This window comes from Lissotriton helveticus, chromosome 6 (genome assembly GCF_964261635.1).
Source record: "Lissotriton helveticus chromosome 6, aLisHel1.1, whole genome shotgun sequence".
NCBI lineage: Eukaryota > Metazoa > Chordata > Amphibia > Caudata > Salamandridae > Lissotriton > Lissotriton helveticus.
In genome coordinates this window covers 458,191,374-458,218,548 of record NC_136067.1, presented here as the reverse complement: position 1 = coordinate 458,218,548, position 27,175 = coordinate 458,191,374, and the positions used below count along the sequence as shown (strand labels likewise).

At 45.3% G+C, this 27,175-nt stretch overlaps 1 protein-coding gene and 1 long non-coding RNA gene across 2 annotated transcripts in view; one reads left to right on the top strand and one right to left on the bottom strand.

The window, feature by feature from the left end:
• Positions 1–19,974, bottom strand: part of CLN8 (CLN8 transmembrane ER and ERGIC protein) — a 234,678-nt gene extending 214,704 nt beyond the window's left edge. Inside the window, exon 1 of the mRNA XM_078647909.1 lies at positions 19,850–19,974. The gene's annotated coding sequence lies outside the window, so the exon portion shown is untranslated. The remainder of the gene's footprint in view (positions 1–19,849) is intronic.
• Positions 19,975–20,037: 63 nt separating this feature from the next.
• LOC144762673 (uncharacterized) overlaps positions 20,038–27,175 on the top strand; it is a 197,611-nt gene continuing 190,473 nt past the window's right edge. The window contains exon 1 of the long non-coding RNA XR_013596126.1: positions 20,038–20,166. This is a non-coding gene — a long non-coding RNA (uncharacterized LOC144762673). The remainder of the gene's footprint in view (positions 20,167–27,175) is intronic.

The following is a 27,175-nucleotide window of genomic DNA, read 5'->3' as shown; positions in this document are numbered from 1 at the left end:
CCAGAGGGTTTCGGCAGTCTGGCATGTAGAACTACGCTCTGGACTTAGTCCTTCGTTAGTGTTCACGCACATTGAGTCCCACGTCGATGTTGTAGCTTTTAAGGAAGTGCTAGGAGCCCTTCCGATCACGTGACTACTGTGACGGGTCGGGTTTTGGAAGACACTATGGCGGCAGGCATTGAATAAAGGTCAGCGTGGGTGATTGTTTGGAAAAATGTAGGTTGCAGCAGGCAGTGGGAGTTAAGCGAGTAGGAGATAAGACATAATGGCAGAACGTGATTTGTACGTTCACTTTTTAGAATCGGCATTGGAGAAGCGTGGCGATCGAATAATACTACTGTTTTGGACTACAAGCAAGATTAAGAACAGAGACACGTTACGGAGCCGAGTGAGAGGAGAGAGGTATGAACCGAGTGAGACTATAGTTATAATAGAGGATAAATTACATGAGAAGGGTTATTTTTATGACAGTTGTTCGTGCTTTACAGGCTTGATGATTGTTGCATTTGAGCTGCACTACTAATACTGCATATTGAAAAAAGAGCAGATAGCGAGACGAACCCTGGTAAGGAGAACTTTAATATCAGTTCATGTTAGAGGGCTTGGTGCTTTAGGACTATTCTAGGAGCACTATTTCCTGTACATAATCAATCACGGTTGGCCTCTTTGAGAGTGATAACTTTTCATCATAGTATTACATAACACGCTGGATAATGTGTTGAGGTGAGAATGACTAACACATTGTTTAAATGGGAGAAGATTTCTAGACACAGCACTAGGGGTGTTCCTTTTATAACTGGACCAAACACTATGTGGTTTTTAAATTAAGGTGAGACAGTGATAACTTTTCTTGACTTTTTCATTTTTCACTCTTTGGAGATCTGGTGGTAACTGTGTCAATCCCCAGTAAAAACCTTCTATCGTTGTACGAATATGGCAATAATGTATGTTAAGCAACTTGAAACTTATAAAGATATCCGGCTGTTCTGTTTTTGTTTGTGTTACAGATCTGAATTGGAACCGACAACATTGCTTCATATATCATTTGACATTTGCATATTATTATAATTTGTTTCGAAATGTATCCCCTGACGAAGGGTTCAGTGTTGAACCCGAAATGCATTGGGTACTTCTTTAAATTTCGGTCTTTGATCAGTAGAGTAAGCAATGTATGAACTAGAAAATCAACAATTGAATTTTTCTCTGCATTGATTGGTGTATAGAAACTGTAAATATATAGAAAAATGAATTCTACTGATTTTGAAAAGATATGATATACCAGTATTTATGATGAGAAAATAAACTGGAATTTGTGAAGAGTAAAGTTAAAAGTTTAATTTTGAATATCTGACTAACACAGAGGCTTTCTGCCCACAGCTGTGCGATAGGTAGCGTAGGGTAACCCCTGCGCTCTGTTTAGATATCTTTGGTATTTGAGGGCTTAGGGCATAGGCCCTCTTACCTATAAGCACGCAAAACCGTCACGAGCTATAAACTAGGACTTAAGAGTTTAATACACAGGTGTGCAGGTTCACGATATAATACACATATTTATATCCCTGGCAAGAATAAGAGTCTGGAAAAATATATTAAAAATATTACACATTTGCGAGAAGATTTAGCTGAACTGAAGGTTGATGGTGCTTGGGAGAGACTTGGCAAGGGTTTCTCCTCAGTGGGTAATTGGTCTTCCACCTTTGGTAATAGCTTATTAGAGAAAATACTAACGCCTATAATTGCAGTAGCTACAGGGATACTAACACTGGATACTAAACTGAAAGCAAGAAAAAGAAGAGATAGAATTGGAGGACAGAAGAAGAAATTACTATGAAATAGTAAAATATATAGATGGGGTTATGCTGAAACAAAAGTGTACAACTATGGTCTCGCGCACCCCATTGCCGGCCTCCGGGTCGTGTTGCGGGGAGTTTGTTTGCTGTATGCCTGGATCCCGGTGACAGGGGTCGGGCGGCGGGAGCCCCATGTCCAACTGTACTTTGAGAACACCACGACCCCCTTGACCTGCCCCCTAGGGAGTGACATCCCGGAGAGCGTCCAAACCTGCGGGTGTAGGATGCCCTGTAATGGGGTCAGAGAACTTCGGCCCTGTTGGCCGCGATTGTTTGGTTTGAGTGACCGGCCGTCTTGGCTGCAAGCTTCTTGTATTTCTCTTCTTTCTTTTCTTTATTTCCCTCTGTACTCTTTCCTGTTTCCTTTTTCTCCTGACTGGGACCTGGGGAAGGGACGCTGGATGTTGGTGGGGAGTTATTGGGTGTGGACGCGAGTCTGTGGTGTGAATGGTGTGGATGGGTTAGCGGCGATAAGAATGACAGCCACTTTTGATGATGCCTAATGCGGCTGGGGGCTTGCATGGCCCCCTGAAGATCCTGTCCCTCAATGTCAAGGGCCTTAACTCGCCTAATAAGCGCAAGCAGGTGTGGCATTACCTTGCCCGTCAGAACCCGGACATTATTTTCTTACAGGAGACTCACCTTTTACAAGCTGACACTGTACGCATGGCTCACCCTAAGTACCTCCTCCAATTCTGGGCGGCCACAGACACAAAGACAGCGGGGGTGGCGATATTGTGCAGGGCTGGCATCAGGCGGGGGGAAGACAGGCCTTTCCGGAGTGGTGATGGGCGCTTTCTCGGGGTGGGTGTGGAGGTGGGAAGGAGACACCTCACCCTGTGTAACGTTTATGCTCCCAATCAGGCGCAGGACCGCTACCTTAGAGATCTCCTGAGAGAACATGTGCCACAGAACGGTTCCTCGCTTATTGTGGGGGGAGACCTGAACTTAGTTTGGGACCCGAAGCTAGATCGGAGTGAGGGCTCGTTTAGTGGAGCTGGGGCGATGTCCTCGGAACTGCGTAAGCACTTTACAGACCTCGGGCTTTTTGACTCATGGCTTGCTACTTCTCCCCGGATGAAAGAGAATACTCCTACTATTCCCACGCTCACCGTTCCTACTCTCGCATCGACTTCCTGTTCATATCCCCTGATCTCTCCCGCGACGTTTTAGGGGTGGAGATGTCCGATATCTCGATCTCTGATCACGCCCACGTCGAATTGCTCATACAAGACCCGGCGGCCGGTCCTCCCAGGGAGAGGAAGTGGCATCTGCCGCCGAGTGTCCTGCGGGATGCGGCAGATGTTGAGGACATTCGAGAGGCTATCATTTCATACTTCGCGCGTAACGACCTACCTGAGACACCCTTCCCAGTGGTTTGGGATGCCTTCAAGGCAACGATTCGGGGTCACATTACGTCCCTTTCGATAGCAAGGGCGCGAGAGGCGCGAGCATTGGAGGACAAGTTGACAGAGGAGCTGAGGGGGGCTGAGGTGCAAGATCAGAGCGTCTCTACCCAGAAGTCGAGGAGACATCTGGCCAACCTTAGGGGTCAGCTCAGGATGCTATGCGCCAATAGGGCTGAAACTTCCTTAGTGGCATTGAAGCAAAAATATTATGAGGGAGGAGACAAGGTAGGAAGAATGCTGGCGAGACGGTTGAGGGCTAGAGCTGCTAAGACCCATATAACTAACGTGCAACTGCCGAACGGGACCAGAGTCGCGGCGGCAAGAGATAAATGTCAGGCCTTCAAGGACTACTACGAGGCCCTCTATACTGAGGAGAGGCCGCCCCCCGAACTCATAGAGGAAGTAGTGGAGAGTTATAGCGGCGCGACGCTTCAGCCTCAGTTTGCCCAACTCTTGGAAGATGCGATCACGCAGGAGGAGATAACTTTCGCGATGCAGGAGCTACACCTGGGGAAGACACCCGGGCCTGACGGCCTCCCATTATCCTTCTATCGCGTATTTCGGGCGCAGTTGGGTCCTCACCTGCTCCGGTTGTTTGATTCCTTCACAGACGGACAGGGACCGTCCCTGGACATGGGGATGGCTGAAATTGCTTTGATATTGAAGCCCGGGAAGGACCCGGGCATGTGCTCGTCGTACCGCCCGATTGCCTTATTAAACACCGACTTTAAAATTTACACTAAGGTACTGGCGAAACGTCTAGACCCCCATATGCCGGGCCTGATCGATCCCGACCAGGTGGGGTTTATCCGAGGAAGACAGGGGGCTGACAATGTACGAAGAGTGACGCATCTTGTGGGCAAGGCCCACCATTGGCAGATCCCGGCTTGTCTCCTCTCCTTAGACGCCGAGAAGGCGTTCGACCGGGTGGACTGGTCCTTTCTCAGGGCAGTCCTCCATAAGATTGGACTCGGTCCAAAGATGGTCACTAGAATTATGGCACCCTACATTGTGCCACGGGCTAGGATTAGAGTGAACGGACAACTCACGGAACCATTCTCCATAGGAAGGGGGACCAGGCAAGGGTGCCCGCTCTCGCTTCTTTTATTTGCCTTGGCGATAGAACCGCTGGCTGATATGATTCGTCGGGCCCCGGACATCCATGGTATCCCATTAGGAGGCCTTGACCATAAAGTGGCACTCTTCGCGGATGATCTCATCCTGACACTCACGAAGCCCAGAGAGTCCCTTCCAGCGCTACATTACACGCTCGGCCTATTCGAACACGTCTTCGGCTTGAAAATCAATCATGACAAGTCCTGGGCGCTCAACCTCACCATCCCGAAGACAGAAATTCCTCATTTAGAGCAGATAGCACCCTACCAATGGACAGCACAACACATCCGATACCTTGGCTTACAGTTGACTCCCTCGCTCGAGGGTTGGACGCACGTTAACTGGAGGGACTACCGACGAGCGGTGCTGGAGGACCTGCGGAGTTGGAAGCCACTTATACCATCTTGGCTGGGCAGAATTAATGCACTCAAGATGTCCATCCTACCCAAAATACTATACCTGTTTCAATGGTTACCTACCCCATCCCGCTACACAATATAAGAACCCTGCAAAGGGACTTAACCAATTTTGTTTGGGGGGGTAAGAGGCCCCGCTTTTCACAGGCACTTCTTTTAGCGCCCCGAGATCGGGGGGGGGGGACTGGCGTGTCCTAATCTGGTGGAGTACTATTGGGCTGCTCATCTCCGCTACATAGTCGAGTGGGGTACTATAGAAAGCGAGAAGGGATGGCTCCACATGGATAGAGCCGTGACTGGCCATACCATCTGGGATCTGGCGTGGAACCACAAGGCGGGGCGCTCTCCAAGCGCCTACATAGCGGTGCCAACGAAAACGGTGTTGGAAATTTGGGACCGGGTGGCAGTGCGCCGGGGCATCACCACCTTTCCATCACCTCATACTCCGATCGAGGGGAACCAGCCCTTCGCACCAGAGCCTTTCGCAGGTGGTCCCAGGGCAATTGCAGGGTACTCGCGGACCTCTTCGATGGCACCTTTAAATCCTTTGCGCACTGTAGGGAGGACTTCCGATTACCACCTGAGGCCGAAATGCAGTATATTCAACTGAGACACTGGGCAATGGCAGATGAGACTTACCAGGCGGCCACTCACACCTTCACCCCGTTTCGAGAAATTGGCTCGATACTTCACTGATTCAAAAGGATTGGTTTAGAAAATCTATCATATCCTGCAGCACCCCCGAACGCCGCCCTCCCATGGATATCAGAGTCGTTGGCAGTCCCTCTCGAGCACCGACATCACGTCAGCGCAATGGATGCGGCTGTGGCGCGACATACCTAAAGTCTACCGTAGTATTCCGTAGCAAGAAAATGCTTACAAAATGATGACCCAGTGGTACTATACACCGCAGCGCCTCCACAAGATGTTACCGTCCTCTTCCCCTGAGTGCTGGAGGTGCCGGTCTGCGACTGGGGACTTCTTACACATCTGGTGGACCTGTTCATCGCGAACCCTCTTCTGGAAGGAGGTCCTAAGCCATATCAGGGGGTCTTGGGGTTTCCTCTGCCTGATGCCGCTAGCAGAATTTTACTGGGGGTCAGACCAACTGGGCTTATGGCACTCACCCGCAATGACTGGATGATAGCGCTCCAAATGCTGGGGGCAGCCAGACAGCTCATTGCACTTTAATGGAGAAAAGGACAGAAGCACCACCTATGGCGGCATGGTTCGTACGCCTCTGGCATGTTTTAACAATGGAGCTCCTTACGGCTAGGCTACAGGCCCGCGACACACGCTTTGGCAAAGTGTGGCAGCCTCTGGTGAAGTATTTATGCAAAGTAGAGCATGCGCGCCATGTGACCCCTAGGTTGCGAACCCTGCATCTGGTAGAGGATGCATTGATCCCTCCATAGTGCCCCCAGAGAGTGTGTCGTGAGTGTGTTGGAGACTGTAGACATACACTGCAGTCGGGTTTTAGGCCAGGGCACAGCACCGAGACCACCTTGCTGTCAGTCGCAGACGATCTACACAGATTCCAGGATAAAGGTTACTCTGTTATCCTGGTCCTGTTGGATCTGTCTGCGGCATTTGATACTGTGTCACACGACATCATGACCGCCAGGCTTGTTAACATCGGCCTGGAAGATAAGGCTCTGGCTTGGTTGGGGAGTTTCCTGAGGGATCGCACCCAAACAGTCACCTTGGGTGCTTATCGGTCAGAGGAGTCGGGGATCTCAAAGGGGGTGCCACAGGGCTCTTGCCTGAGCCCTACTTTATTTAATATCTACGTGGCCCCCCTCGCTAACATCATGAGATCCCATGGGTTCATCCCTGCGTCATACGCAGATGATACCCAACTCCTCTTCCCTTTTAAGATCTTTACGGATGAGATCAGGAACTCCTTTTCCCAGGGGATGAAGGCAGTGGCCCACTGGATGGCATCTAACCTCCTGCAATGCAATGTTGCGAAAACGGAGGTGATGCTGTTCGGGGAAGCCAAGATCCTTTGGTCCCCAGACTGGTGGCCACAGGACCTTGGCCCAGTCCCGGAGCCTAAACAGGTGGTCAAGGATCTCGGGGTGCGCCTAGACCAGGACCTCTCCTTTAAAAACCATACTGCCCAAGTGGTAGGGTCCTGCTTCCACATAATTGGGATGTTGCGGAAGGTATTTCCCCTATTGCCGGATTCAACAAGGAAGACCCTGGTACAAGCCCTGATATTGAGTCGGTTGGACTACTGCAACGGGTTGCTCCTCTCTGCAAATGAGGGGGTTATCTCGAGATTGCAGGTCGTCCAAAACACAGCAGCTCGCCTTGTCCTTAATAAACCCCCCCGAACACCCTCTAAACCCCTTCTGACTGCGTTGCATTGGCTCTCTGTGAAACAAAGGGTGAAGTTTAAGGTGTGTTGTATTATGCACAAATGTCTTTCGAGAAAAGGCCCTCTATATCTGCTTAGCAAATTCTCACCCTATGTGCCTTCACGGTCCTTGAGATCAAGCGAACAGGCTTTGCTGCAGATACCTAGAGCGAAAAAGGTGAGACAAGGGGACAGAGCACTTTCCATTGCGGGCCCCATGTTGTGGAATACCCTTCCACTTTCCCTGAGACTCTGCAAAGAGCACCTAGCTTTTAGGAGACAGCTGAAAACGTTCTTATTCTAAATCATGGAGATACAGCGACAGGTTGTTTATTTGCTTCTAGGTTGCCAAAGGCGTGGAGATACTCCTTCGGGAGGTGATCCTAGCGCGTTACAAACTCGCAAATAAATAAATAAATAAATAAAAGACAAGCTAACCTTACCCCCCTGGGCCCTGTGACCTCTACTCTTTCCTCACTCTTCGATCTTTCCTCTTCACTTCCTCCCTCTCTCTGTCCTTCCTGCCGTTTCCTCTTTTGGCTCTGTACTACTGTTTGGACCCGTTTGGTCCTAGAGACTCACCAGTTTTTGTTTCCAGGTTGTACCTGGCCCTTGGGGCTGAGCGATCAATGACAGTAACTGTTAAATGCGCAGATAACGAAGAAGCGTGCGGCCGGCCCTTCTGGGTTGTAGGCATCCCACTATAACTGAAGGTTGTATTATTATGCGTTCCTACTTTGTTTCTATGCATTCTATTTGACGCGGCCGGCCCTGACAGGGTTGTAGGCTTACCGCTGTGTTTATGTCACTATCAAGATAACCCCGCTTGCGGGGCCATAATAAAAAGATTTGAACATAAAAAAAGTGTACAACTGCTTTCTAAGTAGTATAAATGATGACAATCAGATTTTTGGGTTGTGTTTTATGATGGCTTAAGTCGCCATCAAAGGGGGGGATTGATGGAGCAGGGTTTTCGCGAAAAAAACCTGCTCAGATTGAACCCTTCAGTGTGACCAATACTAACCGAGAAACGTGTGAAAACTAATAAAATAAGACTACAAGGGGAAAAGTGAAGACTGCGCAAGCGTGTGCTGGCAGAAATGGAGTAGGCCGCAAACGCACATGACTAATGTAGAAACTAAAACAAAGTCGAGAGTTTATCTTTCACTAATAAATATAGAATAAATGTGCATTGCGTAAAGAAAAGGAAAGCAAAAGAAAAGCATTTAAAGGGCGCTTGATAATAGAGTTTAATAAAGTGAAGATTAATGCATGTTTGTCTTTCCTAGAAGCCTACTCTGCAGCTTTGCAGAGAAGGCTCGAGAGACATTTTAGAGTTAATGTGGGATGTTTTAGAATGTAGAAAGGGAAAATTGAATGCTGCAAGCTGTTCCTCGCGTGCCACTGATGACGGACAAGGTTGTGTGGGGAACCCACAATGAATAAAACAGAAGCAGAACTTCCTCCAGGAGGGGGCATGAGGACATTTTCTTCCGCAGTTCGATACTTTTGCCTGAATGAGGATTATGTGCAAGTCACAGAAGATAGATATGGAAGTTCTACTAGTGAAGGCTGAATGACATGTATAGTTATAACAAAGACACGTTGAAATTGAAGTAATGACAAAAGTGGTGTGATTCAGACACCCCTTGTTTTAGCCAATAAAATGTTTTTCTCTATGTGGGGTGGATAGAATAGGGGTTGGACTTTTGTGAGTTTAGAGTCTAATTAGTTGTAGAAAGGCAGTGGGTTTGGCACATTTTCAGTACTTTGCGCGAGGAGAAAGCTGTGTTGCTGTTTCCTAAATCTATGGGCTGACTGCTGTTCTGCTGATCCGGACTCTTTACCTTTGCTCCTTAACTCTTCTTAAGGGGTCTTGCTTACTCTCATGGCCAGAGGGTAGCTTTCTAGATTTCTTGAACCTTGGTTAGTATGGTATTCTGAATTTAGAGATCTGATTTGCCAATGACTTATCACTCTATCCTTTTGTCGCTACGCCTATCCACTCACTCAGTGAGCTAACATATGAGGCGTATAACCGCTATTATATTTACTGAATGATTTGTTCTGTTGTGTAGTGACTTAAGATTCAAGCTGTATTTGTACTTGGTGAGCAATCACAATATTTAGATAAAGCATTATATCTCACAATTGAGTTTGTCTTTATTAGTCATGTATTAGTTACGTGAGAAGATTATTCTATTGTGATATTTTGAGACTCTAATATTATTTTGACAAACCCTGATTAACTTATAAAGAGTTAATCGCCAAAGATAGGTATATTCAGTGATGAGCTAATTGGTAAGTTGGTTTAAACTCACCCAGCGTGAAAGGGACTGTAGGAGATTGAATTTGGGTCCCGATGATTAGATGTGTTAGTTTCCTGAAACGCTGGATCAGGTGCAATTGTCTCCATAGCATGGTGCTGGGCTTAGTTTATGATTTGAGAAGCAGGGTGTTCAGTTGGATGCACTTGGCAGTAGTTTGATAAATAGTGAAAAGCATAGAGTGCAATAAAGTAAATGAGTGTCTTTGTGCTGGCAAATGAACACAGAAACAGAGCAGATTACAAACACATTCAGTGAGAAATGCCACTTTTTAAATTGAGGAAAATGGTGAGGTTATTCGGATTTTTGGAGTAAAATAAGAAAAGGATTTGCCATTAATCCGAGCAAAAGTAAATTATTGAAGTTGGACAGTAACACCTGGGAGGCAGATCGTAAAAGCTTCCTTGAATTGGAGGGACATGCGAAAAGTCAAGAAAGACATAAACCCCAGAAAAATTGGATTTTAAGATGGTAAAAAGAGATTAAACATGATTTACTTGTAAACTGGGAGTCAGTGAAACTTTCTAAAGTAAGAAGAGGCAGACTCTGCAAGCATGTGTATCCTGGGACATAATAGCTGAGTTCTCTGCGGCTTGAATGCGTTAGCCTTGTCAAAATAAGGCACATTCACAGCCCAAGCACAAAGCTATGCATGCCTGAACTACCTCTTTCGATGGAAAAAGGAAGTTAGAGGGATGATCTTAGTCTGTGTTTTCAGCAGCCCAAAACAGGCGGAAGCAACTCTGTTTAAATGAGGAATCACAGAAAGATGTGTCTATAATAAAGGTTAGGTTTTGCGCAGTGCTTAAATGGGCAAGTAATCCAGTACTGCGTACCTGCATTTCTTTAATTTGAAAGGGAGGATACCTGCACTTCTCAGCACTGTTTTTTTTTTGTCCTCATTTTCCGCCATGGTTTCTAGCCACTGCAACACCCAGCAAGGGAGAATGGCATAAAGGAGAGCAGTCGCGCTGCCTCAGTAAAGACTGGATGGGATGAAAGGTAACGAGGAAAGGCCATATCCCACAGCTACAACGAACTCCATGCCCATACAAGAACCTCGTTGCCAAGCTTGCAGCTGCCAACCACAGGGCCAATTACTACCATTGCTGTTTCCAGCCAGAAAATCCACAGGAAGGGGCAGGAAGGCACAGCCGGAGGATTATAGCCATGGCCGCGCAATCATCGGACCTGGGGAAGGAAAAAAAAAAAAAAAAACCCCAGTACTGTTAGAGGCGTCAGACGAGAAGATACCAGAAAGCTCTCCTATCTTGTCTTCCAGCCCTGGCGAGATCTAATTTTGAGATTTTAAGGATTGATGTACGCCAGTCATGAAAAGAAGGAGGAGAGGGATCTTTCCATTGCTTACAAATCTCTCTGCGAGCAGCCAGGATGGAATAAAAAAGGAGGTTCCCGGCTGAACTTCTAGTATGGTCCACGACACCAAAGATTACAAGGCGAAGGTCAATTGATACAGTATAACCCAGGGAGGACGTGAGCCTCCTGCCTATAGAGTCCCAATATGATGCCAAATAAGGGTAGTCGAAAAACATGTGCGCGTCAGAGGCCTCTTTTAAGCCACACCGTGCACAAGCCACTGAGACACCCAGGGAAAACTTAGACAGTCTTTGTGGAGAATAATATGCCCTATGTAGTGTAAAAAGATGATTTCTACGAAGCCAGGCTGGTTTAACTAGGTCCCACAAAACCTTGCAGGACACTAGCCACAGATCTTTCACATGCAAGCCTGGCATCAAAGGCCCCCACAACAACTCAGGAAGATGGAATTCACTGTCAAGTTCTTCCAAAATTAGGTTGTACCATAAAGATGTCTCTTTCTTTACAGGTGGTTTGTCCAATAGCAGAGATTCGAGATGGCACCCTTCCCCTAATGGCAGGTAGTTCCTGTGTGGGATTTTGGTAGTGAATGCTTGGGCCCAGCTCGATATTTGAAAATATTTAAATCTGGCAAGATTGGGTCCCACCTTATTTACTAAACATTCCCATGGAAGCAGGGTCCCCCCCACAAACAGATCTCCCCAAGCTGGTATTCCGGCTTATCTTAGAGGGAGTGCTAAGATGTCACCTACCCAACCTGGAGCCGCGGGAAGATCTCATATTGGAGATCTGCAGGAATAGTATCCTAGTTTAATTAAGGACCTTAGCTTAGCCCACATTTTTGCCTGTCCCTGCAGCACCTTCAATTTTACCTTTTTAAAGAATTTGGGGTCGCCAAATTTGAATAAGAAGCCCGACTGGCCCACCCCTTCACCCTTCAGTAAGGCCAAAAACATGCTCCCCAATCCCTCATTTGTCGGAGTTTTTAGTAGGATTCGTGCGTGTGATAGTTGGAATGCCCACGCATATATCTGCAAGCCTGGACCTGCCAGCCCCCCCCTTTTCCCTGCGGCGCCTGATTTTCTTCCATGCTATCCTAGGATTTTTTTTATTCCAGATAAATGAGGTGATATCGCCCTGTAGCTTAGCCAACCAAGCCGGATCAAAGTAAAGTGGAATTGTATTAAATAAAAAAGAAACCTTAGGGAGAATAGTCATTTTCACCAAGTTTACTCGGCTTAATAAGGACAGGGGAAGATGCATCCAGGCTCCCATAAGCTTACGACATTCTTTCGCAACTGCAGCAAAGTTTAGGTGAGCGAGCGAATTAATGTCCTTAACGATGTTTAACCCCAAATATCGTAAACTAGTACTGAGTTGCTCATTGAAGCCCGACAAATCTTCATTCCACACCATTATCTCAGTCTTTGAGGCATTAACCTCATATCCTGAGACATCACCAAATTCCATTGCAAGCTTAATGGCTGCCGGAAACGCTGTAGTAATGTCTAATGTTATAGTGAACAAAACGGTCCTTAGCTTATTTCAGAATCAACAAAACGATACTGTATAGAAACACAATGGAAAACTATACGTGTTATAAAATTTCCAAACCCAGCCGGGAGAGGAGTTTATTTTATAAAGAAACAATGTTCAATCCAATAATACACATGTAATCACAAGACACAAGCCTGTGTCGTACATGAAAAGAGGGAAACAGAAAGATAGCATAAGGGTGAAAGGGGTGTCTATCAGGCATAGAGCGAGAGCAAAGACAGGGCACTGTTAATAGGTAAAAAATCAATCACAGTATCGCCTGGAGTGGAATATAAACAATCTTATTGGTCAATATTGTAAATATGAACCCACTCATGGGTGTCGACGTTTCGATCCCTATTGCTCAACAAGATACATGGGATCATCATCAGGACATTTGTAATAAACAAGAACTGCCTGATTGTAAAAGAAGCCTGTTTAGGAGAAACGAAGAGAAAAAGATATTTCAAAAAACTTAAGAGTAGTTTGCAGACGCATGCCAACTATGTATCGAAATCGCAGTGTGTGGCCAAGTGCACGGTGTATGTGACTTAATCCAGCATCAAGTAACAGCATTTTTAAATTCCTCGGAATCGCAGTGGCGTGCGTGAAGGGCTGCGAGAATCAGAGTGACGTGACGTGATGGTGAACCATTCAATTAGTGATCTCCTGGGTATGAGGATTGTTAATGGGAAGTTTCAGTGATGATCAAAGTGTCGTGATGAGGGCGATAATGGCCTCTAATCCACGTGCGGTGGGCGGTGTGCTACCCTTTAATGATCTAACCCCGAGACATAATGCTAGGGAGGGAGTCAGGTTAGAAAAACCAAGTTTTCAAAATAACACAACCCCGAGACATAATGCTAGGGAGGGAGTCAGGTCGAAATAACCTGACTCCCTCCCTAGCATTATGTCTCGGGGTTAGATCATTAAAGGGTAGCACACCGCCCACCGCACGTGGATTAGAGGCCATTATCGCCCTCATCACGACACTTTGATCATCACTGAAACTTCCCATTAACAATCCTCATACCCAGGAGATCACTAATTGAATGGTTCACCATCACGTCACGTCACTCTGATTCTCGCAGCCCTTCACGCACGCCACTGCGATTCCGAGGAATTTAAAAATGCTGTTACTTGATGCTGGATTAAGTCACATACACCGTGCACTTGGCCACACACTGCGATTTCGATACATAGTTGGCATGCGTCTGCAAACTACTCTTAAGTTTTTTGAAATATCTTTTTCTCTTCGTTTCTCCTAAACAGGCTTCTTTTACAATCAGGCAGTTCTTGTTTATTACAAATGTCCTGATGATGATCCCATGTATCTTGTTGAGCAATAGGGATCGAAACGTCGACACCCATGAGTGGGTTCATATTTACAATATTGACCAATAAGATTGTTTATATTCCACTCCAGGCGATACTGTGATTGATTTTTTACCTATTAACAGTGCCCTGTCTTTGCTCTCGCTCTATGCCTGATAGACACCCCTTTCACCCTTATGCTATCTTTCTGTTTCCCTCTTTTCATGTACGACACAGGCTTGTGTCTTGTGATTACATGTGTATTATTGGATTGAACATTGTTTCTTTATAAAATAAACTCCTCTCCCGGCTGGGTTTGGAAATTTTATAACACGTATAGTTTTCCATTGTGTTTCTATACAGTATCGTTTTGTTGATTCTGAAATAAGCTAAGGACCGTTTTGTTCACTATAACGTTGTTATACCCATGGTACTTAGCTATCTGTTGGGTCTCCTTTGTTTCTTAAAAAAGTAGTAATGTCTAATGTCATGATCATTACGTCATCTGCGTAAAGGGCCACCTTTTTTACCCAGTCTCTATAAATAAAAGGTTTGATAGTAATATCCTCTCTTAATTTATGAGCAAAAGGCTCGATATAGAGATCGAATAACAAAGGGGATAAAGGACAGCCCTGACGTGTCCCTCTTGTAACCTTGAAGGGTTCGGATAAACCCCCATTTATCAATACACAGGCCGTAGGACTCTGATACAACAATTTTACTGCTCTGCAAAAACTCTTGCCCACGTTGAATTTAGCCAAGGCCCCCCAAGGACAGGTACAACCAATTGACCCTGTTGAAGGCCTTGGTGGCATCCAACGTGAGAACAGCCAATGGGATAGAGTCCATGGTCGCCATGTCTATGGCTCCGATGAGATCATAAGTTAACTCAAAAAGTTGGCGACCCCTAACTAAACCCTTCTGACTAGAATGTAAAATATCAGGGGCGACCAGGCTCAACCTTTTAGCGAAGATGGAAGCAAAAATGTTGTAATCCGTATTCAGAATTGATATAGGGCGGTATGAGCCGCAGTTAGTGGCTGGCTTACCCGGTTTCAATATGAGCGTTATGGAAGCATTGTTCCAGGATATAGGTGGAGGCACCCCCTCTTGCTAAATTTGATTGAATAGAACCGCCCGGAAGGGGGATATTTCTTCCGTCAAATTTTTATAAACCTCGGCTGGCAGGCCATCAGGGCCAGCGGCCTTGCCTCCCTTAATGCCCCGAATAGCCTCAGCAACTTCCTCCACTGTGATCACATCATCCAAAGAAGCACTTTGTTCTGAGGATAATGCAGGTAGAGAGATGCCATTCAGCCAATTACCTATACTTTCTGGGGAAATATCCTTATCCTCCTGATATATATTTTGGAAGAATTCTTCAAATGCAGTTCTAATATCAACGTCTGATGAAAAAGTCCCAGCATTAGTTGTAACTAAGTCAATCATATTACGTGCCTGATCGGTCTTTGATTTCCAGGCCAGTAGTTTGCCAGCACCCTCTCCATATTCAAAGAGAGCTAATTTGCTCGCTTCCCATTTCTGTTGGATACGTTGGTTTAAGACGGAAGTCAGCTCCCCCTTAAGTGTAAGCAATTTCTCATTCAAAAGTAATACATTGGGGATGGAATCATTACTACTAGCTTCTATGTCAGCTTGCGTAGTGATTATCTTAGCTTCAATAGAGGCCACTTCTTGTGCGTACTGCCTTCTTCGGTATACCACCTTATTTTGGATTATACCACGCAAAGAACATTTAAAGGCATCCCATACTATGCTGGGCTCAGCTGAGCCAATATTTTCCTGCATAAACTTCAGGGTCTCAGATTTAATGAATGTAATATCTTCCAATGACGAGAGAAGGGATCGGTCGAAGGACCAAGACCTAGAAGAAGGTTTAATAACTCAGTCAAGAACCAAAGATACTGAGGAGTGATCTGACAAATGTGAGGGTGAATAACCCACCCACTTGACAGCATCAACCAAATTGCGACTTATTAAAAAGAAGTCAATTCTAGATTGATGACGATACTTGTAATTCCGAAATGAAAAACCATGCTGCTGTCCAGCCCTTGCTCTCCACACATCCACATAACCATACTGTTTCATAGAATTAAGAAGAAAAGCTCTAGACTTTGATAGTGTTTGCTGTCTACTACTCGGGTTCTTGTCTAAAAGGGGGTCCAGCACAATATTAAAATCCCCTGCTATTATAGTCGGCTCCGAAAAGTGTAGTAACTGGGAAAATAATGACTCCAGAGCTGTGGGATCATCCCGATTGGGTCCATAATAACCCACTAATGTCAAGCGTGCATTCCCTATAACTACTGTGGTAATTGGCCACCTACCTTCGGGATCTACCTTCTGCGCAATCACTCGTGCTAATGTTTTTTTTGAAAAAAATAGTCACACCCCCTTATATTAAGTACTTGTGAAGAGGATACTGAAACATCTATCCATCTGTTCTTTTTAACTAGATCGAGAATCTCTGCCTCGATTAAATGTGTCTCCTGGAGTATAATGACCTGCGCATCCCAGTCTTTCAGATATTGTACAATTCTATTTACTCTTGGCTGGGTGCGCAGGCCATTAACATTCCAGGAGAGAATCTTTAAGTTACTCATAAATCGTGCCCCGTCAGCTGAGGGCAGATTAGAAACAAGTACTGCCTAGAACTCTTACCAATAATAAAGATACTACCCTTACTGTAAAATAAAAAAATGTCAGAAACCAATCTGAAAATGAGGAGATTTTTATGCTTTTTTTCCCAACCCCCTACACCCCAGTGCCCCAACCTACCGCCCCCCTCCCATGAGAAACCCTTGTTCTAACTAACCGGAACAGATCCGGTTTGTGGTACCCCTAACTCTACCCAAGCCCCTGCAGAGAGGCCAAGTGTAAATTATTCAAAATTAGTTGTGCCTTTAATTGCCATTAAATTATATGTTATATTTTTTGTTTTCATTTTAAATTTCCTTTTTTTTCTTTTCCTCTAATATTCTTTTTTTTTATACGAGCAAAGAAATGAAGGGCATTGATTTTTATTATCCCTTTGCTAGACTAATTCCCTTTTCAACCGGAACCACTCTCAGTGCCCCCCAGAGATAACAGTAACTCATCCGCCGCCTGAACTGAACGGATGTTATACATCTTATTTCTATGCATTATTTTAAGGGCGGCGGGAAACCCCATCTGTACTGTTGCACCTATTTTCCTGAACGCATCCATCCTCCTGCCTAGCTCCCATTGTTTATCCAAAGTAGCCCTTCACAGGTCAGAGCGAATCTGAAAAGTGAAACCTTTGCCTGATAGGGATTTTTGCTTGAGGGCTAGGTTGAGGATGTGTTCCTTGATGGTATAAGTATGAAAGTTTACCAAAATCTTTCTTGGCTTAGTCCTTTGGGGGTTGCGCCTAAACGGATCCCTATGTATCCGTTGAATGTCTTTAGAAAGCTCCTCTTTGGATTGATCCAAGTTGAGAGACTGTTTTAGAAGTGTGATGATAAAGCTTTTAATATCTGATCCCTCGCTTCCCTCTGGCACATTTAAGATTCGAATGTTGCTGCGCCTTGCATTATTTTCCAGAAGTTCCATCCTTTCCGCTAAGGCACCATCTTCTTTCTTAAGTTTCACTATCTCAGTTTTTGCTTCGTCAAGGTGCAAAGTTACGCCAGCCATAGTCTCCTCCAGCACTCCCGTTCTTGAGGTGAGGCCATCTATTTTACTATCCAAGGATTCGCAGTAATTACGAATCTCCTTCTGGATGGATGCTGACTCTTCAAACCCCCTTTTAATTTCAGCCGAAAGATTAGAAAACATGAGCTGTAGGGAAGAGGCTGAGATGCAAGCCGTGGCCATATTGTCACTTCGACTCTCAACTATGGAAAGAGCGCCCGTGTCTTCTTGATGAAATGTACCTAAGTTTGGACGCACCTCCCGGGATTGACCCAACTGGCCTTCTGTCAATAACTCTGTGGTCGTGCTATTATGAGAGTGGGAGGCCAAGAATATAATCTGGGGGTCTCGTAATGACTCCAGAACATCAGAGTTTGGGCGAGTTTGTGATGTTAATAACATATCGAGTTTATTCTGTAGACTGCTATTTGAGGGTTCACCCCCCTCGTCCACTAGAGGAACTGATGCCTTCAAGGCTTCCATAGATGTCGTTTGTAGGAGAGCAGGTGCTGGTGGGAGACCGAATTGAAACACTGGAAAAGGCAGGGAGTTGATGGAATACGCAACCCCAAAGGTGCTTGGCTCTCAAATGAACCAGAGGCCGCAGGAGGTGAGGCGGAACAGTCTCTTATTTTACGGGAGAGATCTTGAGCCAAATCCAGTACTTGCGGGACAACTTTAAAAAAGAGAACGCAAGGACGGTGTAATCCCTAAACTGGGGTCAAGGGGAGACTTAACTGCCTTTTTTCCTTCTATATGTCCGTTTAGCCTTCACCTCAGTTGATAGATAGGATGAAGTCTTAGATGCTAGACAGTTTACTGAGGGTAAGGCACTACCCAAGGATCTTACCCCTGACTCCAACTCTGGGAAGGGTTGGACAATTTGCTCCGTTGTCAAAACACTCCTTCCTCCTTTTTGGGTATAAGTCGTTTTCCCCCCGCCTTTTGACTTGCCCTTTCCTTTATCTTGTGCGTTAAGGACCGTATGGTGAGTAACGTTTTTGGCCCCTAAAGCCCCACCAACATCCACAGCAATAGACAGCTCCTCAGTATCGCCCCCCACCTTTCCCTTCACCTCACCGGTTGTTGTTGCAATTTGCGCGCCCTCTCCCGCAGCTGCTGTCGTTCCTGTCTTTTTTGTGGCCGAGCCTGCAGAGCTACCCAAGGCACCGCCGGTACCAACGGCTATGCGCGGGTCTCTCCGTAAGCTCCGTAGTCGTCTTCCACGCCGGAGCTCCAGGGCGGCTCGAAACAATGGGACAAGCTCAGTCCGTGTCGGAAGGGACGACACAACGCCACGACCTGCCGAGCGGAGCTGCAACACACCCCCAGGATGGAGGCACATGGAGATGGAAGAAAGACCGCTGCGCTCTGATGTTGGTCGTAGATAGGGTGAGGAGCGGAAAAAAGATAAAACGTTCGCAAACGGGTTAACAGACAACCTCGTAGTCAAAACCCTTGTCTCTTCATTCGTTATAAACTATTAAATGTGCATAAATCCTTGTATATGTTCTTTCTGGCAATTATTCTGCTGAGGCTCGGAGCGGAGTACCGCGGCAGCTAGCCTGCCGCCATGTTTCTCTCCCGGCCAAAACCACTTCTCAGCACTGTTGACATACTCTTAAACCTCATCTCCACCATCTATACATGCAGACCCATCAAAATACCTTCTACGCTTGCTGAATGAGGAATACAATATAGAAAACAACACGATTGCTATCCTCATACGGCTAATACCAGCACTAATGACACACCTGCTACAACCTTCCTAAATCCTTCCCTCACCTATCCCTCCTTTGACTCATCCCAAAACTACTTTTACTACTAGGCTCTTCCCTCTTGTATCCCCCCCACCCCCCACCCATTATCCCTTTCAATCTAATCTTTTTTGGGTTCCGGATAGCACGCTCCTCGCCGAGAAATGTATTATAATCTCCAGACAAAATACTTATTAAGGTGATTTATTAATGGACAGCATGGCAGTGCATCTATCCAGATGAAGACCACAGGCGCAACTGTAGTCTGACTGGAACTCTTCACAAAGATTCTAGGTGGAACATGAAATAATCATAACAAATAACAGAGCGCATGCCAAATGCAATGAGCTCGAGCAAAAGTAATTAAAGCGACAGAACATAGAATGCAACAAAATGCTTCAACACTTCCTAAGCACTATACAAATACAATTAGAATACAATACATTGCTCTTCTTTTAATGGTTAATCTGTTCGGCGGCTTCTCCCAGTCCAAACAGCAAAAATGCATTGTTGGCTCCTTATCTTTACCTTTCTGCCTTTCAGAAACATATTTTAAAGTGTATTAAAACACAGGACCAGCTCTTCACATGCAGGAACGAATGCCTGCAATAAAGTTCCAAAACGGTCTCTAGCACTAGTTTAACAGAGAGGCCATGCAGCTTCCTATAATCTTTCCGTCAATAAATCTAGTACAACATATCTAAGTAATAGCAGTACTGAAATAAGATGACAATCTCCCCACTACTTACAAAGCCCATTCGTAAATTCAGCCTTATGAACGTCGCAGAATGCCGATCTTTTGACGGGTGTCATGTGGCTGTACTTCCAGAATGTAGAGTAACCAATACAACGGCTGAGCATATCCTGGGAGTCGTCTGGCAATGGGCGGTACTCCTAATGTGTAAAATGACCTAGGATTGGAGCATTGGGGGCGCCCAGCCAATCCTAGCGCGCCCTAGAGAGGTCCGAAGTACTGTTTGGCTGTGGAATGTGCATGTTCCGTTGTTAGACACCAGTCTTCTTACAGTCGGCGGGAGCTGCCTTGCTTTGAGTGAGAGAGGGTGTGGTAGGTCTCCGTTTTAGATTATTTGTACTCACTGTCCGAACGATGACAGCCTGTCTCTTGCCGGTGTTGTGCATTTCCTAGTTCCTGCCTCTGAATTGACGTGAGAGTTCCTCAACAAGCCTCCAGGGAAACAACCAGACCAGATCAGTCAGCGCTCCGAGCCAACCAAGCTGCGTTTAGTGTGCGCCAGCCTCTTGCTTTAATCCGATTCTCTATACTTGAGGAAAGGTCACTATTTAAAAGGGCAAAAAAGTAGAAGTATTTATTATTCCTTTCGCCGTTGGATACATAGCACTACTCCCACGCTGTTTCTGCGATGTGTGGGCAAGCCAACAAATCAACAGGGAGAGCCGTGGCTCGGCTCTGGCTCTAAGAGCCCCAGCACGCACGAAGTTTTAAAAATAATTAGCTTGTCATTTAAACAGTAAGCATGTTAGAATATGATACGGTGTCTACCAAATTCAAAACATAGCGTATTTCTTTAACGGGCTAATGCGTTTCACTTTATCATAATATCACAGCATAGAGAAGTATTTATTGAAAGTAAGATTTTTTAAACATGTACCGAGAAACATTCCTGCCCACACCCTGATGACAATGGTGTTAGAGAAGTAAGAGGCACATCAGTTTTCGTATATACCCTAGGATTGCCGCCTGACAAGTTTTCTACCGGCACCACTGGTATTTTAAGCAAAATCACCTAAAACCCTAGCCCAGTGGTTCCCATACTTTTGACTCCTGAGGACCCCCATTGAGTCACCACTGGAAGCCGTGGACCCCCAAGCAATTTGTACGAGTTAAATTTCAAATATTAAAACGGTAATTTGAAAAAAAACACTCATGTGCACACAAAACAAATACTCAGTAATAAGGATGTTGGGGCCAGATATTAGACCATTTCATTTAGCGCCTTGCAATTGGCGACACATTGCGAGTGGCAAATTGCGAGTCGCTAAATGAAATGTACAACAGTGTATTTAACACTGTTTGGGATTCCCAATGTAGTCAAAAATTGCGAGGCTCATTAATATTAATGAGCCTCGCAATTTGCGAGCCCATTGGGAATGCCAGCCCACCTTGGGATGGTGGCCTGCTGGGCTCAGCAGACCATCATGTCTGGGACTGCTTTTAAATAAAGCAGTTTAAAAAAAAATGCAGCCCGTTTTCCATGCATTTAAAAAAGAAAATGAAACGTTTTAGTTTCATTTTTTAAGGGCAGGCACTGGTCCCTGGGACCACTGCCTGCCCTTAAAAAATAATTTTGCATGCATTTGCATGGGGACCCCTTCCCATTTGCAAATGCATTACAATCTACTTGAAGTAGGTACTAATTGCGAGTGTTTTGTGACCGCAACTGGAGTCGCAAAACATTTGTAGATGGTTTTGAGACTCGCTATTTGGAAGGGAATGCCCCTTCCAAATAGCAAGTTGCAAAACCTATTTAGCGAGTCGCAAAAAAAATGTGACTCGCGAAATAGGCTATCTACATGACCCAATAGGTTTTTGCATGCGCAAACGGGTTCGCGAACCCGTTTGCGCATATAAAAACGGGTCGCACATTTGGCCCTTAGTATTTTATATTGAAGGAATAGCCCCTCTGTCACATGTATTCCATTTGTTTTATAGCATCTCTCAAACCATTGTAGGATGTCAGAGCACTTTACATCACACACATATAGAAACAAAGAATCATACATGTAAATCAGTGTATACATTTTTTTACATAAGGTAAAGGGGACTACAAGGTGTGATATTCACATGTCATTCATACTGGTAGGCATTTTTAAAGAGTGCTTGGTCTGGAAAAGCACAAACTCAGGATTCAGAACATAACACAGTGGCTAGCACTGACTTTAACATTAAAAATGTATTTCCACCCCAAAAAATGTTTTTGGCAGCATCAGGATAATGAATGACTGGGGAAAAACATAAGTTACTAACTGGTACCATGCAGTTTGTAAGCAGCTCTTTGATGACAGTTTATAGGTCCCTCTGCTAGATTACGATTATCACTTATGAAGTGCACAGTAACAAAATAATCTCTTTGACAAATGCAGTAATCACGAACCTATGCACATAAAATACTGGTTTTCAAAATGCATGTTACACATTCTTTCCTTAGGCACATTAACCCTCTGTGCTACATTAGTTAAGTCAAATCTGCCACTGAACAAAACTCTCATCTCTCTCCAGCAGGTACAAATAATCACTGCCATTATCTTGACACTTTTATTGTTGCTCGAAAGCTGCTAATTAGATAAGAAACGTTGCTGTGCTTTTAAAACTGCTGCCTATGGACCCCCTGGGAATGTGTCACGGACCCCTGGGGGTCCGCGGACTCCAGTTTGGGAAACACTGCCCTAGCCCATATCTGTGCATAGCAGAATATATAAATAGAAAGCAATTTTAGATTTGTTTTAGAAGTGTTAATTAGCCTTGACTAATAATTAAAGGAAACAAAGGTAAAAAGGTTGTGTTAGAAATAAATATATACAATTTTGTTTATGTAAAGCCCTTATAGTATCATGTCTGGGCCTTTGCAGAATCTTAAAACAACAACAAATGGTGTTTTTCTCTTGAAAACGTGGCCCTATAAAATGACTGTTTAACAGACTTTTACTCCTTCCCATTTGGAAATCTAGCTCACAGGGTATCAATAATAAATACATATACTGTGGTAAAAGGGGGGGCACTCTAAATTGGATTTGTGTATCTGCCAAGCGCTGTTGATTATGATACAATAGAAAACTGTGGAGCTTCATGGGGGACTTAGGGCTTTGACCCTGAGACTGTCAACTTGTTGAGCGAGATCTATACAGCCACCACTGCAACGGCCTTTAATGTCAATAGGGGTGTTAGGTAGGGCTATGCGCTGGCACCCTTTCTTTTTACTTTATATAACAACAGATTAGAAACGTTGCTGATGGATGCATTTGCCACAGATTGGTCATCGCCCTGTTCCTGCCCTCCTACACACAGATGATGCTGTCCTCATGGCACTCTCACGCATATGTTTTGCAGCTGGTCCTAAGTGTCCATACCAGCTTCATAGCAAATTTATATCTGAAAGTTAATCCAATCAAGTCCTTTATTATGTATTTTTTTCCAACTAAGTTTAAATATTGTCCTATGATTCTCACTGCTGTTCAGTTAACCCTTGTATACTCATTTGCCTAACTTGTGGTGCAGTTCTATTCTAGGGCTAAATGGAATCAGCTACATAAGGTAAGGTAACTTTAATATAAAACAATCAGTCTTAGCAGTGTTTCGGTTTTCTAGGAAACTTTGGAAAAAACAATAAAAGAAATAATTCAAATTTAAAAGACAAAGGGCATCAGCATGGTTATATACGGGGTAGGAGTGTGGGGCTATGCAAATATACATACTGGTATGAGGGTGTTAGAAGATCACTTCTTGAGAAGATTATTTGCAGTTTCCCAGTTCTGTTCCTTACGTGTCAGCCACAAAGAGTTGGGCATGACCTTTTAGGAGGATCTTATATGGAAGCGCCCTCTTGTATTGTGGCATAAGATTTGGAAATTAGAGGCGGCCTCTTTCAATAGACTGAGGGCCTGCTTTAGATCTCGGCAGACTGATTACTTCTTCGCAGTGGTGACGGATATGCCATCTGCTAAAATATAAATCCCCATAGGATATAATGAGGTTTAAATTTCAGAAGGCGGGATATCCGTCACTGTTGTGACAGAGTAACCTGTCCACCCAGATCTAAATCAGGCCCTAAGTGTTCGATATTTCCAATCCCTGGACTGTGCCTTAGAAATCCCCTGGCTGAAAATCATAAAGGTCTTGTGTGAAAGAATGGGTAGATCTGATATTTATGTTGACCCAGAGAAGTTAAACGAGATCAGTAAAGGTGATCTAAAGCACCTGTGTTTACATAATTTTGAGGAAGAAAGACGCAAGAAAGAACTCCTTAACCATAGTGTGGCCTTTCCCCTTGAAGTTACTCAAAAAGAGGGATTAGAGCCATAGCTGGGGTGGGCACCAAATACCGATCAACGGTTTTTGTTACTCAGTGGTTGCTCCTCCACTAAGGCAGAGGAGCATCGCCAAACTGCTTTTCAGCATTTTTATTTATTTTTGTGTTTTATAGACCGTAAACTACACCCGTAAGGGTATCAGAGCGCTTTACAGGATTGACAAGTGGTATACAAAATACTTAGGAATGGTGGATACATTTGGGATAAAAACAGGTAGATACATCTTACAAGAAACAAGCGGTCTCAAATCCAGGGTGGGATGCCCAGAGGTGCCGGGTGGATATCACTCGGAAAAATCATGTTTAGGCTGTAATAGGAGGTAGAACAAAGTCGCTGAGGAGATTGTACTTCAAGAGATAGGAGAGGAATTTGCCCATTAGGAAGGTTTTAGCCTCCTTTTTAAAGTGTGCCAGAGATGGAATTCTTCTAATGGCGGGCGGAAGTGAGTTCCATATTCTTGGTGCTGCCCCAGAGAAGACCCGATTGTATATTTTTTTTCTGCAAGCATGCTGGTTGTAGCAAGAGGTCTCTGACTGACCAAGAGTTTATGGCTCCTCCGGATACCACGAGTTTCTGGGCGAGAAATGCAGGGGAATTAGTGTATAGAGCCTTGTGAGTGATGCAGGCCAGCTTAAGTTGGATTCTGGCCTCGAGATGAAGCCAGTTTAGAGCTTCAAGGTATGGAGAGATGTGGTTGAATTTCTTTGAACCTGTTAGGAGTCTTGCGGCAGCGTTGAGGCACGCTTTTAATGGGGCCAGGGAGACCCGCGAGGGTAGAGCATCCATATTCCAGTCTAGAGATGACCAGTGCCTGGAGTGCCATTTTTAGGTCGGGAGTGTCAAGGAAAGGATTTAGGTTTCTTAGGTAGCTCAGGTGAAATCTAGCAGTTTTGGCCATCGAGTTGATGTGGCCGGCATATTCAAGCAGCAGTCTAGGGTTATTTCACTATGGTTGGTGGACAGTTTAACGGTGTGATCGCCTTGGTCCATTCCTGAATGTCAGGGTTGGTTTTGGGTGGAGAGATTAGAAGAAATCCAGTTTTTTTAAGTTTGAGCTGGTTAGAGGTGAGCCAATGGACACTCAGCTTCAAGGCCTCATTCAGGGAAAGAATGTCCTCAGGAGAAGAGATTTTGATGTAGATATGGGTGTCGTCGGCATACATGTGGTAGGAGATATTGGCGGTGCGTAGCAATTCTGCAAGCGGTTCAAGGTAAAGATTGAGGAGGGTATGGGACAGGGTTGATCCTTGGGAGACTCCATCCATGATCGGAGAGGGAGCGGACAAGTTACCGTTGATTCGGAGTCTCTTAGAGCGGTTCTGGAGGAAGGACCTAAACCATTCAAGAACAGGGCCATCCTGATTTTGAGGCGTTCAAGGAGTTTTCCGTGGTTGAGCATATCGAAAGCCGAGGATAGATCTAGGAGGATTAGGAGATAGGTTTTGCCTTGGTCAAGGGCTTGGAGGGCATCATCCACGATGTGGAGGAGGTTGGTTTTAGTGCTGTGTCCAGGTCTGAACCCGGATTGGAAGTTGTCTAGTAGGTGGAAGTTGGTGATGTGTTGGCTCAACTGCTGTTGCACACATTTCTCCAGAACTTTAGCTAGGAGTGGGATATTGGATATAGGTCTATAGTTGTCAGGGGAAGCAGGATCCAGCATAGATTTTTTTAAGATGGGGATGACTTGGCCAGCTTTAAGAGAGTCAGGTATCGATCCCTGTATGAGGGAGGCGTTGATTATTGCAGTCCAAGTAAGGATGATAGTCTGAGAGGCAGCGGCTAAGCAGTTAGAGGGGTGAGGGTCATTAAAGTGGTTGTTCGGGTTTAAGGAGGATAGAATTTTCGAGACGGAATGTTCGTCATAAACTTTGAAGTTGGACCAGTGCACTTGGTTTTTGGGTGATGTCTGGGGGGGGCAGCGCAGAGAGATGAGGCAGAGCCAGAGGGGTTTGGGAGTAGGTGGCGGATCTAAGTTCGTTTCCTAAGGCAGTGATTTTGTCAGAGAAGAAGGAGGAAAATTCCTCGCATGATACTGACCCCTTCATTGCACAGACTAATTTCTTCGACTCCCCCCTCCCCACATTCTGATGCCTTCTTGTCGCCCCACCCCTCATGTCTGGGTTTTCTTTAAACCTCTCCTCACTGCTCACAGTCGCACAACTCTGCTTTCAGCTCTTTTAATCTCCTCGTGCCTCCCTCTCCAGAAAACCTACTCCCACCGCTCGCAGCTGCTTTTCTTAACCCCTGAGGGCGCACAATGCTGATTTAACTTCACTGAATCTCCCCATGCCTCCCACGCCCCCACAACCGCTCCCACCCCTCGCAGCTTCTTTTCTTTAGCCCTCTGCTTGTGAGCACACAGCTCCGTTTTCACTTTTGCTGAATCTGCTGGTGCCTCCCACTCTCCCCAACTCCTCCCTCCCAGCTTCCTCCAATTTACCCAAGAACTAAAACCTCTCTGACGCTCCTGCCGCTTTTGCATCAGCCGAGCTGCACACCTAACAACAGACCGCCGTGTGTATACTCGATGCACGTGTAGTGAGATACCCAAGCCAAAGTGTCTTTCAGAAATGCTGTATAAACTTCCCAACAATATATTTAAAATTGTTTATTCATTAATTGGCAAATTCCTACCAACATATCAGCTAAAAAACTGACAAGTTTAAAATGGCCGCACCCAAAGATGAGCAGTCTACGCAGAGTGTAGGGAGGCTTCCAGCAGCTTGCGATCCGAAGGCTCTAATCAAATTAGGGAGCGTAGGTTGCGAAAGACACTGAAGTCGGGTTGGGAGGGGCATGTTATCAGTCTTTTCTGTGGAGGAGACCTGCATCGCCCAGAATCTGACCAGTGGAACTCCCTTGCCTTTCCGGTGTGAGGGTGACCGATCGCGAGGGGGTTAGTAGAGGCTTGATTAGAGGCTAAAGATTGCAGGGTAGAAACGTCTGTGTTTCAAAGTTGTCCGCGGAGCCCTCTTTGTATCGCATTTTTATGTTTTACAGTTTAATAT